At 45.9% G+C, this 16,837-nt stretch overlaps 10 non-coding genes across 10 annotated transcripts; all 10 read left to right on the plus strand.

Moving 5' to 3' along the window:
* The first annotated feature begins 346 nt into the window (after positions 1–346).
* Positions 347–419, plus strand: trnav-uac (transfer RNA valine (anticodon UAC)). The gene has a single exon. It is a non-coding gene; the product is annotated as a tRNA-Val (tRNA).
* Positions 420–2,329: 1,910 nt separating this feature from the next.
* On the plus strand, positions 2,330–2,402 carry trnav-uac (transfer RNA valine (anticodon UAC)). Its single transcript has one exon. It is a non-coding gene; the product is annotated as a tRNA-Val (tRNA).
* A 2,432-nt stretch (positions 2,403–4,834) lies between these two features.
* On the plus strand, positions 4,835–4,907 carry trnav-aac (transfer RNA valine (anticodon AAC)). The gene has a single exon. It is a non-coding gene; the product is annotated as a tRNA-Val (tRNA).
* A 1,913-nt stretch (positions 4,908–6,820) lies between these two features.
* trnav-cac (transfer RNA valine (anticodon CAC)) lies at positions 6,821–6,893 on the plus strand. Its single transcript has one exon. It is a non-coding gene; the product is annotated as a tRNA-Val (tRNA).
* Positions 6,894–8,348: 1,455 nt separating this feature from the next.
* trnar-acg (transfer RNA arginine (anticodon ACG)) lies at positions 8,349–8,421 on the plus strand. Its single transcript has one exon. It is a non-coding gene; the product is annotated as a tRNA-Arg (tRNA).
* A 907-nt stretch (positions 8,422–9,328) lies between these two features.
* On the plus strand, positions 9,329–9,401 carry trnav-uac (transfer RNA valine (anticodon UAC)). The gene has a single exon. It is a non-coding gene; the product is annotated as a tRNA-Val (tRNA).
* A 1,455-nt stretch (positions 9,402–10,856) lies between these two features.
* Positions 10,857–10,929, plus strand: trnar-acg (transfer RNA arginine (anticodon ACG)). Its single transcript has one exon. It is a non-coding gene; the product is annotated as a tRNA-Arg (tRNA).
* A 907-nt stretch (positions 10,930–11,836) lies between these two features.
* trnav-uac (transfer RNA valine (anticodon UAC)) lies at positions 11,837–11,909 on the plus strand. Its single transcript has one exon. It is a non-coding gene; the product is annotated as a tRNA-Val (tRNA).
* Positions 11,910–13,819: 1,910 nt separating this feature from the next.
* Positions 13,820–13,892, plus strand: trnav-uac (transfer RNA valine (anticodon UAC)). Its single transcript has one exon. It is a non-coding gene; the product is annotated as a tRNA-Val (tRNA).
* A 2,432-nt stretch (positions 13,893–16,324) lies between these two features.
* trnav-uac (transfer RNA valine (anticodon UAC)) lies at positions 16,325–16,397 on the plus strand. The gene has a single exon. It is a non-coding gene; the product is annotated as a tRNA-Val (tRNA).
* The last annotated feature ends 440 nt before the right edge of the window (positions 16,398–16,837 follow it).

Consider the following 16,837-nt stretch of genomic DNA (forward strand, 5'->3'; position numbering starts at 1 on the left):
CCCAGTGGAAAGATGCGCTGCTGTTCCTCGAGTGTTTGTTGAGCTTCTTTGGAACATTTCAGGAGGCCGAGGTCCGGGAGGTCAGCGTTAAGATGCAGCTCTCCAGTCAGTTCAATTCTCCACTTTGGCTCTGTGGATTAGTTGGGTCACGTCCCTGTGAAGTTAACGCAGATCATGTTAAGTTCGATCTAATTTCTACATCTCGTGGTTTTATATGTTGAAACATCTGTTTTTGAAAGAAACAGCAGTCGTCTTGTAATAAGTGGCCTAGCCTCTCAGCCTCACCATGCGAATCTGCAGCAACACAGTGAGGTTGCACATTGTACACGTCCGTTGATTGCCAGCTGTTTCTGTAGTGTAGTGGTTATCACATTCGACTTACACGCGATAGGTCCCCGGTTCGAAACCGGGCAGAAACATCTCGAACTTCCAGTTTAGTCTGTTGCTGACTATTGCCGCAATCTCGTAACTGGTCTTCATCAACGAGGAATAGCAAAATGCATGCACCCGTCTGGTTGTGGTTATTTACGAAAGCCCTGCATTCTCAATTTAACTTCCACTTCAAGCAAAACATAACTTATCTTCAGGTCTGTAAAGTTCGATTCCTGATTGTTTTATAAGTTGAGACATCGGTTTTAAAGAAACGGCTGTCTTCTTGTAATAAGTGACATGGCCTCTCAGACGAACCATGAGAAGCTGCAGCAACACAGTGAGGTTGAACATTGCACAAGTCCAATGATTACTGCACCGCCAGCGGTTTCTGTAGTGTAGTGGTTAGCACATTCCCCTAACATGCGAAAGGTCCCCGGGGCCATACCAGGTAGAAACATCAAGTGCTTCTCATGTTGTGTGAGGAATGTTTGCACAAAGTCCTTTTGTTCCCCCATCTCGTATGTTCGAGGATTATCAGGTTTAGACTCTCATGAGCCACTAAAATAAATTCCACATTAAGTCACAAGCACTGAATTTTCGACAGGCAATGAGAAGAAAAGGACCTTCCTATTTTGGATATTCGGAGCTAGTTCATCCACAACAGAATTTCATGCATTTACAAATGCAGATAAACATACTTATTCACCATCTCAAACATGTCTAAATGAACGACAAATGCAACTTACTGCGGATGCTTCATTCTGAAACAAAAACAGAACATACTGGACAATCTCAGCAGGACTGACAGCCTCTGTGGAGCGAGATGGCAGCGGTCGTTCCGGGCCTGGGTGACTCTTTGTCAAAGCTGGAGAACTGGAAATGGGGTCAGATTCAGACTAATGTGGATGGGGCGGGGTTGGCGTGCCCTATTGGGCCTCGATAGAGTGGTCAGCAATAGGTGGAAAATGACGAAAATGTCTCGGACAGAAAGAAAAAGGGAATGTAAATGAGGCTAATCAAGGCTAAGAAAGTTGCTGATAGTGGCGCCTCAAGAGATCAGAATGTGTTAATAGCAGAACAAAGAAAACAGTGTGTCAGCGAACAATTGGCGACAGGGTTGCTCAAGTAGGATGGTATGGGCTGGGGGGAGGGGCGCAATGCTGAGGGTAAAACATACCAATGGAAGGAATGAAAATAACTTGATGGAAATAAACAGATGGTGGAGGGAGAAGAGAGATTACACAGTCTGATGTTGTTGAACTGAATAAAATGAAATATACAGAGGGCTGCCTGAATCAACTGGAATTAGTCAATAGAGGTAAGTGAATGTCATACCCCTAGACCAACGAGCCCCGGGAAAGTAACAGAAGCACGCTGTTATTGCCATCGAAAGTCGATCTAACATCTGCGGAAAATACTGGAACAACTCAGCGAGTCAGGCGGAATTTGTCGACAGGACAACAAAGCTTGTCTTTCACCATCACCTTTCATTAAAACCGGGACGGGTTAGAAATGTCGGACGTTTTAACCAAGTCAAATCCTGGTGGGAGCAAACAGAACAACAGGAAAGCGCTCTGACAGGGTGCAAGTCAGGAGAGATTAAATGAGAAAAGGCCTAGGGTTCCCTGGCCACAGAGTGAGGTGAGCATCGAATGAGAGAATAATTACACCACAGTATGAGGCCATTCCAGCCGCTGTGTCTGTGCCAGCTCTCAACAACTACCGCCCGGATACAAAGAAGAGGTGGAAACAAGATTCAAACCCAAATCTGCGATGGAAGGACACACAGAATGGGGGCAGCATTTACAGTGTGAGACTGTTGCACACACTATGAGTGTGAAAGCTGTAAGAAACAGCAGTCGTCTTGTAATAAGTGGCCTAGCCTCTCAGCCTCACCATGCGAATCTGCAGCAACACAGTGAGGTTTCACATTGTACACGTCCGCTGATTGCCAGCTGTTTCTGTAGTGTAGTGGTTATCACATTCGCCTTACACGCGAAAGGTCACCGGTTCGAAACCGGGCAGAAACATCTCGTATTTCCAGTTTAGTCTGTTGCTGACTATTGCCGCAATCTCGTAACTGGTCTTCATCAACGAGGAATAGCAAAATGCATGCACCCGTCTGGTTGTGGTTATTTACGAAAGCCCTGCATTCTCAATTTAACTTCCACTTCAAGCAAAACATAACTTATCTTCGTCTGTAAAGTTCGATTCCTGATTGTTTTATAAGTTGAGACATCGGTTTTAAAGAAACGGCTGTCTTCTTGTAATAAGTGACATGGCCTCTCAGATGAACCATGAGAATCTGCAGCAACACAGTGAGGTTGAACATTGCACAAGTCCATTGATTACTGCACCGCCAGCGGTTTCTGTAGTGTAGTGGTTAGCACATTCCCCTAACATGCGAAAGGTCCCCGGGGCCATACCGGGTAGAAACATCAAGTGCTTCTCATGTTGTGTGAGGAATGTTTGCACAAAGTACTTGTGTTCCCCATCTCGTATGTTCGAGGATTATGAGGATTAGTCTCTCATGAGCCACTAAAATAAATTCCACATTAAGTCACAAGCACTGAATTTTCGACAGGCAATGAGAAGAAAAGGACCTTCTTATCTTGGATATTCGGAGCTAGTTCATCCACAACAGAATTTCATGCATTTACAAATGCAGATAAACATACTTATTCACCATCTCAAACATGTCTAAATGAACGACAAATGCAACTTACTGCGGATGCTTCATTCTGAAACAAAAACAGAACATACTGGACAATCTCAGCAGGACTGACAGCCTCTGTGGAGCGAGATGGCAGCGGTCGGTCCGGGTCTGGGTGACTCTTTGTCAAAGCTGGAGAACTGGAAATGGGGTCAGATTCAGACTAATGTGGATGGGGCGGGGTTGGCGTGCCCTATTGGGCCTCGATAGAGTGGTCAGCAATAGGTGGAAAATGACGAAAATGTCTCGGACAGAAAGAAAAAGGGAATGTAAATGAGGCTAATCAAGGTGCTGATAGTGGCGCCTCAAGAGATCAGAATGTGTTAATCGCAGAAAGTAAGCAGTGTGTCAGCGAACAATTGGCGACAGGGATCAGATTGCTCAAGTAGGATGGTATGGGCTGGGGGAGGGGGGCAATGCTGAGGGTAAAACATATCAATGCAAGGAATTAAAATAAGATGATGGATACAGATGGTGGAGGGGGAAGAAGCAGATGGTGGAGGGGGAAGAGAGGTTACACAGTCTGATGTTGTTGAACTGAATAAAATGAAACATACAGAGAGCTGCCTGAATCTACTGGAATAAGTCAATAGAAGTAAGTGAATATCCACACATAGACAAGCTTTTAGAAAATGTCTTGATTGTCTCGGGAACGTATTGGTTCCCTGCTGTGTGAGCTCAGCTTCTCAAAGGAAACCCAATGTGAATGAATCCCGCCGAATGCGCCACAGAGGCTCAACAAGGAATAGCAAAATGCATGCACCCGGCTGGGCCAGTGGCGCAAGGGATAACGCGTCTGCCTACGAATCAGGAGATTCGACGTTCAACACCTGGCTGGCTCGGAATTCGAACTTTTGGCGTGCGCTTTAACTCACTGGGTGGGACAGCTGATTCTTGATGCAGAGCAAAGTGAGCAGAACGTCTTCAATTCTCGTATCGAAAGTTGATCCGACATCTGCGGAAGATACTGGAACAACTCAGCGAGTCAGGCGGGATTTGTCGACAGGACAACACAGCTCGTATTTCACCATCACTTTTCATTAAAACCGGGACGGGTTAGAAATGTCGGACGTTTTAACCAAGCCAAATCCCGGTGGGAGCAAACAGAATAACAGGAAAGCGCTCTGACAGGGTGCAAGTCAGGAGAGATTAAATGAGAAAAGTCCTAGGGTTCCCTGGCCACAGAGTGAGGTGAGCATCGAATGAGAGAATAATTACACCACAGTATGAGGCCATTCCAGCCGCTGTGTCTGTGCCAGCTCTCAGCAACTACCGCCCGGATACAAAGACGAAGTGGAAACAAGATTCAAACCCAAATCTGCGATGGTAGTACACACAGAATGGGGGCAGCATTTACAGTGTGAGACGGTTGCACACACTATGAGTGTGAAAGCTGTATTGAGCCCAGTGGAAAGATGCGCTGCTGTTCCTCGAGTGTTTGTTGAGCTTCTTTGGAACATTTCAGGAGGCCGAGGTCCGGAAGGTCAGCGTTAAGATGCAGCTCTCCAGTCAGTTCAATTCTCCACTTTGGCTCTGTAGATTAGATGGGTCACGTCCCTGTGAAGTTAACGCAGATCATGTTAAGTTCGATCTAATTTCTACATCTCGTGGTTTTATATGTTGAAACATCTGTTTTTGAAAGAAACAGCAGTCGACTTGTAATAAGTGGCCTAGCCTCTCAGCCTCACCATGCGAATCTGCAGCAACACAGTGAGGTTGCACATTGTACACGTCCGTCGATTGCCAGCTGTTTCTGTAGTGTAGTGGTTATCACATTCGCCTAACACGCGAAAGGTCCCCGGTTCGAAACCGGGCAGAAACATCTCGAACTTCCAGTTTAGTCTGTTGCTGACTATTGCCGCAATCTCGTAACTGGTCTTCATCAACGAGAAATAGCAAAATGCATGCACCCGTCTGGTTGTGGTTATTTACGAAAGCCCTGCCTTCTCAATTTAACTTCCACTTCAAGCAAAACATAACTTATCTTCAGGTCTGTAAAGTTCGATTCCTGATTGTTTTATAAGTTGAGACATCGGTTTTAAAGAAACGGCTGTCTTCTTGTAATAAGTGACATGGCCTCTCAGACGAACCATGAGAATCTGCAGCAACACAGTGAGGTTGAACATTGCACAAGTCCATTGATTACTGCACCGCCAGCGGTTTCTGTAGTGTAGTGGTTAGCACATTCCCCTAACATGCGAAAGGTCCCCGAGGCCATACCGTGTAGAAACATCAAGTGCTTCTCATGTTGTGTGAGGAATGTTTGCACAAAGTACTTTTGTTCCCCCATCTCGTATGTTCGAGGATTATGAGGTTTAGTCTCTCATGAGCCACTAAAATAAATTCCACATTAAGTCACAAGCACTGAATTTTCGACAGGCAATGAGAAGAAAAGGACCTTCTTATTTTGGATATTCGGAGCTAGTTCATCCACAACAGAATTTCATGCATTTACAAATGCAGATCAACATACTTATTCACCATCTCAAACATGTCTAAATGAACGACAAATGCAACTTACTGCGGATGCTTCATTCTGAAACAAAAACAGAACATACTGGACAATCTCAGCAGGACTGACAGCCTCTGTGGAGCGAGATGGCAGCGGTCGTTCCGGGCCTGGGTGACTCTTTGTCAAAGCTGGAGAACTGGAAATGGGGTCAGATTCAGACTAATGTGGATGGGGCGGGGTTGGCGTGCCCGATTGGGCCTCGATAGAGTGGTCAGCAATAGGTGGAAAATGACGAAAATGTCTCGGACAGAAAGAAAAAGGGAATGTAAATGAGGCTAATCAAGGCTAACAAAGGTGCTGATAGTGGCGCCTCAAGAGATCAGAATGTGTTAATAGCAGAACAAAGTAAGCAGTGTGTCAGCGAACAATTGGCCACAGGGATCAGATTGCTCAAGTAGGATGGTATGGGCTGGGGGGAGGGGGGCAATGCTGAGGGTAAAACATACCAATGGAAGGAATGAAAATAACTTGATGGAAATAAACAGATGGTGGAGGGAGAAGAGAGATTACACAGTCTGATGTTGTTGAACTGAATAAAATGAAACATACAGAGAGCTGCCTGAATCTACTGGAATAAGTCAATAGAGGTAAGTGAATGTCCACACATAGACAAGCTTTTAGACAATGTCGCGATTGTCTCGCGAACCTATTGGTTCCCTGCTGTGTGAGCTCAGCTTCTCAAAGCAAACCCAATGTGAATGAATCCCGCCGAATGAGCGGCATAGAAATGAAGAAAACATATCGCCTGACCAACAGAAAACGTTATCAAAGGGCTCGTCCGGGATTTGAACCCGGGACCTCCCGCAAGTTTCGCAATCGAGACACCCAAAGCGAGAATCATACTCCTAGACCAACGAGCCGCGGAACTGGCACAGAAGCACGCTGTTATAGCCATCGAAAGTTGATCCAACATCTGCGGAAGATACTGGAACAACTCAGCGAGTCAGGCGGGATTTGTCGACAGGACAACAAAGCTCGTCTTTCACCATCACCTTTCATTAAAATCGGGACGGGTTAGAAATGTCGGACGTTTTAACCAAGTCAAATCCCGGTGGGAGCAAACAGAACAACAGGAAAGCGCTCTGACAGGGTGCAAGTCAGGAGTGATTAAATGAGAAAAGGCAGTCGTCTTGTAATAAGTGGCCTAGCCTCTCAGCCTCACCATGCGAATCTGCAGCAGCACAGTGAGGTTGCACATTGTACACGTCCGTGGATTGCCAGCTGTTTCTGTAGTGTAGTGGTTATCGCATTCGCCTCACACGCGAAAGGTCCCCGGTTCGAAACCGGGCAGAAACATCTCGGGCTACCAGGTTGTTCTGTTGCTGACTTTTGCCGCAATCTCATAACTGGTCTTCACCACCGAAAAATAGCAAAATGCATGCACCCGTATGGTTGTGGTTATTTTCGAAAGCCCTGCCTCCTCAATTTAACTTCCACTTCAAGCAAAACATAACTTATCTTCAGGTCTGTAAATTTCGATTCCTGATTGTTTTCTAAGTTGAGACATCGGTTTTAAAGAAACGGCTGTCTTCTTGTCATAAGTGACATGGCCTCTCAGACGAACCATGAGAAGCTGCAGCAACACAGTGAGGTTGAACATTGCATAAGTCCATTGATTACTGCACCGCCAGCGGTTTCTGTAGTGTAGTGGTTAGCACATTCCCCGAACATGCGAAAGGTCCCCGGGGCCATACCGGGTAGAAACATCAAGTGCTTCTCATGTTGTGTGAGGAATGTTTGCACAAAGTACTTTTGTTCCCCCATCTCGTATGTTCGAGGATTATGAGGTTTAGTCTCTCATGAGCCACTAAAATAAATTCCACATTAAGTCACAAGCACTGAATTATCGACAGGCAAAGAGAAGGAAAGGACCTTCCTATTTTGGATATTCGGAGCTAGTTCATCCACAACAGAATTTCATGCATTTACAAATGCAGATAAACATACTTATTCACCATCTCAAACATGTCTAAATAAACGACATATGTAACTTACTGCGGATGCTTCATTCTGAAACAAAAACAGAACATACTGGACAATCTCAGCAGGACTGACAGCCTCTGTGGAGCGAGATGGCAGCGGTCGTTCCGGGCCTGGGTGACTCTTTGTCAAAGCTGGAGAACTGGAAATGGGGTCAGATTCAGACTAATGTGGATGGGGCGGGGTTGGCGTGCCCTATTGGGCCTCGATAGAGTGGTCAGCAATAGGTGGAAAATGACGAAAATGTCTCGGACAGAAAGAAAAAGGGAATGTAAATGAGGCTAATCAAGGTGCTGATAGTGGCGCCTCAAGAGATCAGAATGTGTTAATCGCAGAAAGTAAGCAGTGTGTCAGCGAACAATTGGCGACAGGGATCAGATTGCTCAAGTAGGATGGTATGGGCTGGGGGAGGGGGGCAATGCTGAGGGTAAAACATATCAATGCAAGGAATTAAAATAAGATGATGGATACAGATGGTGGAGGGGGAAGAAGCAGATGGTGGAGGGGGAAGAGAGGTTACACAGTCTGATGTTGTTGAACTGAACAAAATGAAACATACAGAGAGCTGCCTGAATCTACTGGAATAAGTCAATAGAAGTAAGTGAATATCCACACATAGACAAGCTTTCAGAAAATGTCTTGATTGTCTCGGGAACGTATTGGTTCCCTGCTGTGTGAGCTCAGCTTCTCAAAGGAAACCCAATGTGAATGAATCCCGCCGAATGCGCCACAGAGGCTCAACAAGGAATAGCAAAATGCATGCACCCGGCTGGGCCAGTGGCGCAATGGATAACGCGTTTGACTACGAATCAGGAGATTCTAGGTTCGACTCCTGGCTGGCTCGGCATTCGAACTTTTGGCGTGCGCTTTAACTCACTGGGTGGGACAGCTGATTCTTGATGCAGAGCAAAGTGAGCAGAACGTCTTCAATTCTCGTATCGAAAGTTGATCCGACATCTGCGGAAGATACTGGAACAACTCAGCGAGTCAGGCGGCATTTGTCGACAGGACAACAAAGCACGTCTTTCACCATCACCTTTCATTAAAACCGGGGCGGGTTAGAAATGTCGGACGTTTTAACCAAGTCAAATCCCGGTGGGAGCAAACAGAATAACAGGAAAGCGCTCTGACAGGGTGCAAGTCAGGAGAGATTAAATGAGAAAAGGCCTAGGGTTCCCTGGTCACAGAGTGAGGTGAGCATCGAATGAGAGAATAATTACACCACAGTATGAGGCCATTCCAGCCGCTGTGTCTGTGCCAGCTCTCAGCAACTACCGCCCGGATACAAAGACGAAGTGGAAACAAGATTCAAACCCAAATCTGCGATGGTAGTACACACAGAATGGGGGCAGCATTTACAGTGTGAGACGGTTGCACACACTATGAGTGTGAAAGCTGTATTGAGCCCAGTGGAAAGATGCGCTGCTGTTCCTCGAGTGTTTGTTGAGCTTCTTTGGAACATTTCAGGAGGCCGAGGTCCGGGAGGTCAGCGTTAAGATGCAGCTCTCCAGTCAGTTCAATTCTCCACTTTGGCTCTGTGGATTAGTTGGGTCACGTCCCTGTGAAGTTAACGCAGATCATGTTAAGTTCGATCTAATTTCTACATCTCGTGGTTTTATATGTTGAAACATCTGTTTTTGAAAGAAACAGCAGTCGTCTTGTAATAAGTGGCCTCGCCTCTCAGCCTCACCATGCGAATCTGCAGCAACACAGTGAGGTTGCACATTGTACACGTCCGTTGATTGCCAGCTGTTTCTGTAGTGTAGTGGTTATCACATTCGCCTTACACGCGAAAGGTCCCCGGTTCGAAACCGGGCAGAAACATCTCGAACTTCCAGTTTAGTCTGTTGCTGACTATTGCCGCAATCTCGTAACTGGTCTTCATCAACGAGGAATAGCAAAATGCATGCACCCGTCTGGTTGTGGTTATTTACGAAAGCCCTGCATTCTCAATTTAACTTCCACTTCAAGCAAAACATAACTTATGTTCAGGTCTGTAAAGTTCGATTCCTGATTGTTTTATAAGTTGAGACATCGGTTTTAAAGAAACGGCTGTCTTCTTGTAATAAGGGACATGGCCTCTCAGACGAACCATGAGAAGCTGCAGCAACACAGTGAGGTTGAACATTGCACAAGTCCAATGATTACTGCACCGCCAGCGGTTTCTGTAGTGTAGTGGTTAGCACATTCCCCTAACATGCGAAAGGTCCCCGGGGCCATACCAGGTAGAAACATCAAGTGCTTCTCATGTTGTGTGAGGAATGTTTGCACAAAGTACTTTTGTTCCCCCATCTCGTATGTTCGAGGATTATGAGGTTTAGACTCTCATGAGCCACTAAACTAAATTCCACATTAAGTCACAAGCACTGAATTTTCGACAGGCAATGAGAAGAAAAGGACCTTCCTATTTTGGATATTCGGAGCTAGTTCATCCACAACAGAATTTCATGCATTTACAAATGCAGATAAACATACTTATTCACCATCTCAAACATGTCTAAATGAACGACAAATGCAACTTACTGCGGATGCTTCATTCTGAAACAAAAACAGAACATACTGGACAATCTCAGCAGGACTGACAGCCTCTGTGGAGCGAGATGGCAGCGGTCGTTCCGGGCCTGGGTGACTCTTTGTCAAAGCTGGAGAACTGGAAATGGGGTCAGATTCAGACTAATGTGGATGGGGCGGGGTTGGCGTGCCCTATTGGGCCTCGATAGAGTGGTCAGCAATAGGTGGAAAATGACGAAAATGTCTCGGACAGAAAGAAAAAGGGAATGTAAATGAGGCTAATCAAGGTGCTGATAGTGGCGCCTCAAGAGATCAGAATGTGTTAATCGCAGAAAGTAAGCAGTGTGTCAGCGAACAATTGGCGACAGGGATCAGATTGCTCAAGTAGGATGGTATGGGCTGGGGGAGGGGGGCAATGCTGAGGGTAAAACATATCAATGCAAGGAATTAAAATAAGATGATGGATACAGATGGTGGAGGGGGAAGAAGCAGATGGTGGAGGGGGAAGAGAGGTTACACAGTCTGATGTTGTTGAACTGAATAAAATGAAACATACAGAGAGCTGCCTGAATCTACTGGAATAAGTCAATAGAAGTAAGTGAATATCCACAAATAGACAAGCTTTTAGAAAATGTCTTGATTGTCTCGGGAACGTATTGGTTCCCTGCTGTGTGAGCTCAGCTTCTCAAAGGAAACCCAATGTGAATGAATCCCGCCGAATGCGCCACAGAGGCTCAACAAGGAATAGCAAAATGCATTCACCCGGCTGGGCCAGTGGCGCAATGGATAACGCGTCTGACTACGAATCAGGAGATTCCAGGTTCGACTCCTGGCTGGCTCGAAATTCGAACTTTTGGCGTGCGCTTTAACTCACTGGGTGGGACAGCTGATTCTTGATGCAGAGCAAAGTGAGCAGAACGTCTTCAATTCTCGTATCGAAAGTTGATCCGACATCTGCGGAAGATACTGGAACAACTCAGCGAGTCAGGCGGCATTTGTCGACAGGACAACACAGCTCGTCTTTCACCATCACTTTTCATTAAAACCGGGACGGGTTAGAAATGTCGGACGTTTTAACCAAGTCAAATCCCGGTGGGAGCAAACAGAATAACAGGAAAGCGCTCTGACAGGGTGCAAGTCAGGAGAGATTAAATGAGAAAAGGCCTAGGGTTCCCTGGCCACAGAGTGAGGTGAGCATCGAATGAGAGAATAATTACACCACAGTATGAGGCCATTCCAGCCGCTGTGTCTGTGCCAGCTCTCAGCAACTACCGCCCGGATACAAAGACGAAGTGGAAACAAGATTCAAACCCAAATCTGCGATGGTAGTACACACAGAATGGGGGCAGCATTTACAGTGTGAGACGGTTGCACACACTATGAGTGTGAAAGCTGTATTGAGCCCAGTGGAAAGATGCGCTGCTGTTCCTCGAGTGTTTGTTGAGCTTCTTTGGAACATTTCAGGAGGCCGAGGTCCGGGAGGTCAGCGTTAAGATGCAGCTCTCCAGTCAGTTCAATTCTCCACTTTGGCTCTGTGGATTAGTTGGGTCACGTCCCTGTGAAGTTAACGCAGATCATGTTAAGTTCGATCTAATTTCTACATCTCGTGGTTTTATATGTTGAAACATCTGTTTTTGAAAGAAACAGCAGTCGTCTTGTAATAAGTGGCCTAGCCTCTCAGCCTCACCATGCGAATCTGCAGCAACACAGTGAGGTTGCACATTGTACACGTCCGTTGATTGCCAGCTGTTTCTGTAGTGTAGTGGTTATCACATTCGACTTACACGCGATAGGTCCCCGGTTCGAAACCGGGCAGAAACATCTCGAACTTCCAGTTTAGTCTGTTGCTGACTATTGCCGCAATCTCGTAACTGGTCTTCATCAACGAGGAATAGCAAAATGCATGCACCCGTCTGGTTGTGGTTATTTACGAAAGCCCTGCATTCTCAATTTAACTTCCACTTCAAGCAAAACATAACTTATCTTCAGGTCTGTAAAGTTCGATTCCTGATTGTTTTATAAGTTGAGACATCGGTTTTAAAGAAACGGCTGTCTTCTTGTAATAAGTGACATGGCCTCTCAGACGAACCATGAGAAGCTGCAGCAACACAGTGAGGTTGAACATTGCACAAGTCCAATGATTACTGCACCGCCAGCGGTTTCTGTAGTGTAGTGGTTAGCACATTCCCCTAACATGCGAAAGGTCCCCGGGGCCATACCAGGTAGAAACATCAAGTGCTTCTCATGTTGTGTGAGGAATGTTTGCACAAAGTCCTTTTGTTCCCCCATCTCGTATGTTCGAGGATTATCAGGTTTAGACTCTCATGAGCCACTAAAATAAATTCCACATTAAGTCACAAGCACTGAATTTTCGACAGGCAATGAGAAGAAAAGGACCTTCCTATTTTGGATATTCGGAGCTAGTTCATCCACAACAGAATTTCATGCATTTACAAATGCAGATAAACATACTTATTCACCATCTCAAACATGTCTAAATGAACGACAAATGCAACTTACTGCGGATGCTTCATTCTGAAACAAAAACAGAACATACTGGACAATCTCAGCAGGACTGACAGCCTCTGTGGAGCGAGATGGCAGCGGTCGTTCCGGGCCTGGGTGACTCTTTGTCAAAGCTGGAGAACTGGAAATGGGGTCAGATTCAGACTAATGTGGATGGGGCGGGGTTGGCGTGCCCTATTGGGCCTCGATAGAGTGGTCAGCAATAGGTGGAAAATGACGAAAATGTCTCGGACAGAAAGAAAAAGGGAATGTAAATGAGGCTAATCAAGGCTAAGAAAGTTGCTGATAGTGGCGCCTCAAGAGATCAGAATGTGTTAATAGCAGAACAAAGAAAACAGTGTGTCAGCGAACAATTGGCGACAGGGTTGCTCAAGTAGGATGGTATGGGCTGGGGGGAGGGGCGCAATGCTGAGGGTAAAACATACCAATGGAAGGAATGAAAATAACTTGATGGAAATAAACAGATGGTGGAGGGAGAAGAGAGATTACACAGTCTGATGTTGTTGAACTGAATAAAATGAAATATACAGAGGGCTGCCTGAATCAACTGGAATTAGTCAATAGAGGTAAGTGAATGTCATACCCCTAGACCAACGAGCCCCGGGAAAGTAACAGAAGCACGCTGTTATTGCCATCGAAAGTCGATCTAACATCTGCGGAAAATACTGGAACAACTCAGCGAGTCAGGCGGAATTTGTCGACAGGACAACAAAGCTTGTCTTTCACCATCACCTTTCATTAAAACCGGGACGGGTTAGAAATGTCGGACGTTTTAACCAAGTCAAATCCTGGTGGGAGCAAACAGAACAACAGGAAAGCGCTCTGACAGGGTGCAAGTCAGGAGAGATTAAATGAGAAAAGGCCTAGGGTTCCCTGGCCACAGAGTGAGGTGAGCATCGAATGAGAGAATAATTACACCACAGTATGAGGCCATTCCAGCCGCTGTGTCTGTGCCAGCTCTCAACAACTACCGCCCGGATACAAAGAAGAGGTGGAAACAAGATTCAAACCCAAATCTGCGATGGAAGGACACACAGAATGGGGGCAGCATTTACAGTGTGAGACTGTTGCACACGCTATGAGTGTGAAAGCTGTAAGAAACAGCAGTCGTCTTGTAATAAGTGGCCTAGCCTCTCAGCCTCACCATGCGAATCTGCAGCAACACAGTGAGGTTTCACATTGTACACGTCCGCTGATTGCCAGCTGTTTCTGTAGTGTAGTGGTTATCACATTCGCCTTACACGCGAAAGGTCACCGGTTCGAAACCGGGCAGAAACATCTCGTATTTCCAGTTTAGTCTGTTGCTGACTATTGCCGCAATCTCGTAACTGGTCTTCATCAACGAGGAATAGCAAAATGCATGCACCCGTCTGGTTGTGGTTATTTACGAAAGCCCTGCATTCTCAATTTAACTTCCACTTCAAGCAAAACATAACTTATCTTCGTCTGTAAAGTTCGATTCCTGATTGTTTTATAAGTTGAGACATCGGTTTTAAAGAAACGGCTGTCTTCTTGTAATAAGTGACATGGCCTCTCAGATGAACCATGAGAATCTGCAGCAACACAGTGAGGTTGAACATTGCACAAGTCCATTGATTACTGCACCGCCAGCGGTTTCTGTAGTGTAGTGGTTAGCACATTCCCCTAACATGCGAAAGGTCCCCGGGGCCATACCGGGTAGAAACATCAAGTGCTTCTCATGTTGTGTGAGGAATGTTTGCACAAAGTACTTGTGTTCCCCATCTCGTATGTTCGAGGATTATGAGGATTAGTCTCTCATGAGCCACTAAAATAAATTCCACATTAAGTCACAAGCACTGAATTTTCGACAGGCAATGAGAAGAAAAGGACCTTCTTATCTTGGATATTCGGAGCTAGTTCATCCACAACAGAATTTCATGCATTTACAAATGCAGATAAACATACTTATTCACCATCTCAAACATGTCTAAATGAACGACAAATGCAACTTACTGCGGATGCTTCATTCTGAAACAAAAACAGAACATACTGGACAATCTCAGCAGGACTGACAGCCTCTGTGGAGCGAGATGGCAGCGGTCGGTCCGGGTCTGGGTGACTCTTAGTCAAAGCTGGAGAACTGGAAATGGGGTCAGATTCAGACTAATGTGGATGGGGCGGGGTTGGCGTGCCCTATTGGGCCTCGATAGAGTGGTCAGCAATAGGTGGGAAATGACGAAAATGTCTCGGACAGAAAGAAAAAGGGAATGTAAATGAGGCTAATCAAGGTGCTGATAGTGGCGCCTCAAGAGATCAGAATGTGTTAATCGCAGAAAGTAAGCAGTGTGTCAGCGAACAATTGGCGACAGGGATCAGATTGCTCAAGTAGGATGGTATGGGCTGGGGGAGGGGGGCAATGCTGAGGGTAAAACATATCAATGCAAGGAATTAAAATAAGATGATGGATACAGATGGTGGAGGGGGAAGAAGCAGATGGTGGAGGGGGAAGAGAGGTTACACAGTCTGATGTTGTTGAACTGAATAAAATGAAACATACAGAGAGCTGCCTGAATCTACTGGAATAAGTCAATAGAAGTAAGTGAATATCCACACATAGACAAGCTTTTAGAAAATGTCTTGATTGTCTCGGGAACGTATTGGTTCCCTGCTGTGTGAGCTCAGCTTCTCAAAGGAAACCCAATGTGAATGAATCCCGCCGAATGCGCCACAGAGGCTCAACAAGGAATAGCAAAATGCATGCACCCGGCTGGGCCAGTGGCGCAAGGGATAACGCGTCTGCCTACGAATCAGGAGATTCGACGTTCAACACCTGGCTGGCTCGGAATTCGAACTTTTGGCGTGCGCTTTAACTCACTGGGTGGGACAGCTGATTCTTGATGCAGAGCAAAGTGAGCAGAACGTCTTCAATTCTCGTATCGAAAGTTGATCCGACATCTGCGGAAGATACTGGAACAACTCAGCGAGTCAGGCGGGATTTGTCGACAGGACAACACAGCTCGTATTTCACCATCACTTTTCATTAAAACCGGGACGGGTTAGAAATGTCGGACGTTTTAACCAAGCCAAATCCCGGTGGGAGCAAACAGAATAACAGGAAAGCGCTCTGACAGGGTGCAAGTCAGGAGAGATTAAATGAGAAAAGTCCTAGGGTTCCCTGGCCACAGAGTGAGGTGAGCATCGAATGAGAGAATAATTACACCACAGTATGAGGCCATTCCAGCCGCTGTGTCTGTGCCAGCTCTCAGCAACTACCGCCCGGATACAAAGACGAAGTGGAAACAAGATTCAAACCCAAATCTGCGATGGTAGTACACACAGAATGGGGGCAGCATTTACAGTGTGAGACGGTTGCACACACTATGAGTGTGAAAGCTGTATTGAGCCCAGTGGAAAGATGCGCTGCTGTTCCTCGAGTGTTTGTTGAGCTTCTTTGGAACATTTCAGGAGGCCGAGGTCCGGAAGGTCAGCGTTAAGATGCAGCTCTCCAGTCAGTTCAATTCTCCACTTTGGCTCTGTAGATTAGATGGGTCACGTCCCTGTGAAGTTAACGCAGATCATGTTAAGTTCGATCTAATTTCTACATCTCGTGGTTTTATATGTTGAAACATCTGTTTTTGAAAGAAACAGCAGTCGACTTGTAATAAGTGGCCTAGCCTCTCAGCCTCACCATGCGAATCTGCAGCAACACAGTGAGGTTGCACATTGTACACGTCCGTTGATTGCCAGCTGTTTCTGTAGTGTAGTGGTTATCACATTCGACTTACACGCGATAGGTCCCCGGTTCGAAACCGGGCAGAAACATCTCGAACTTCCAGTTTAGTCTGTTGCTGACTATTGCCGCAATCTCGTAACTGGTCTTCATCAACGAGAAATAGCAAAATGCATGCACCCGTCTGGTTGTGGTTATTTACGAAAGCCCTGCCTTCTCAATTTAACTTCCACTTCAAGCAAAACATAACTTATCTTCGTCTGTAAAGTTCGATTCCTGATTGTTTTATAAGTTGAGACATCGGTTTTAAAGAAACGGCTGTCTTCTTGTAATAAGTGACATGGCCTCTCAGATGAACCATGAGAATCTGCAGCAACACAGTGAGGTTGAACATTGCACAAGTCCATTGATTACTGCACCGCCAGCGGTTTCTGTAGTGTAGTGGTTAGCACATTCCCCTAACATGCGAAAGGTCCCCGGGGCCATACCGGGTAGAAACATCAAGTGCTTCTCATGTTGTGTGAGGAATGTT

This window comes from Scyliorhinus torazame, chromosome 5 (genome assembly GCF_047496885.1).
Source record: "Scyliorhinus torazame isolate Kashiwa2021f chromosome 5, sScyTor2.1, whole genome shotgun sequence".
Classification (NCBI taxonomy): domain Eukaryota; kingdom Metazoa; phylum Chordata; class Chondrichthyes; order Carcharhiniformes; family Scyliorhinidae; genus Scyliorhinus; species Scyliorhinus torazame.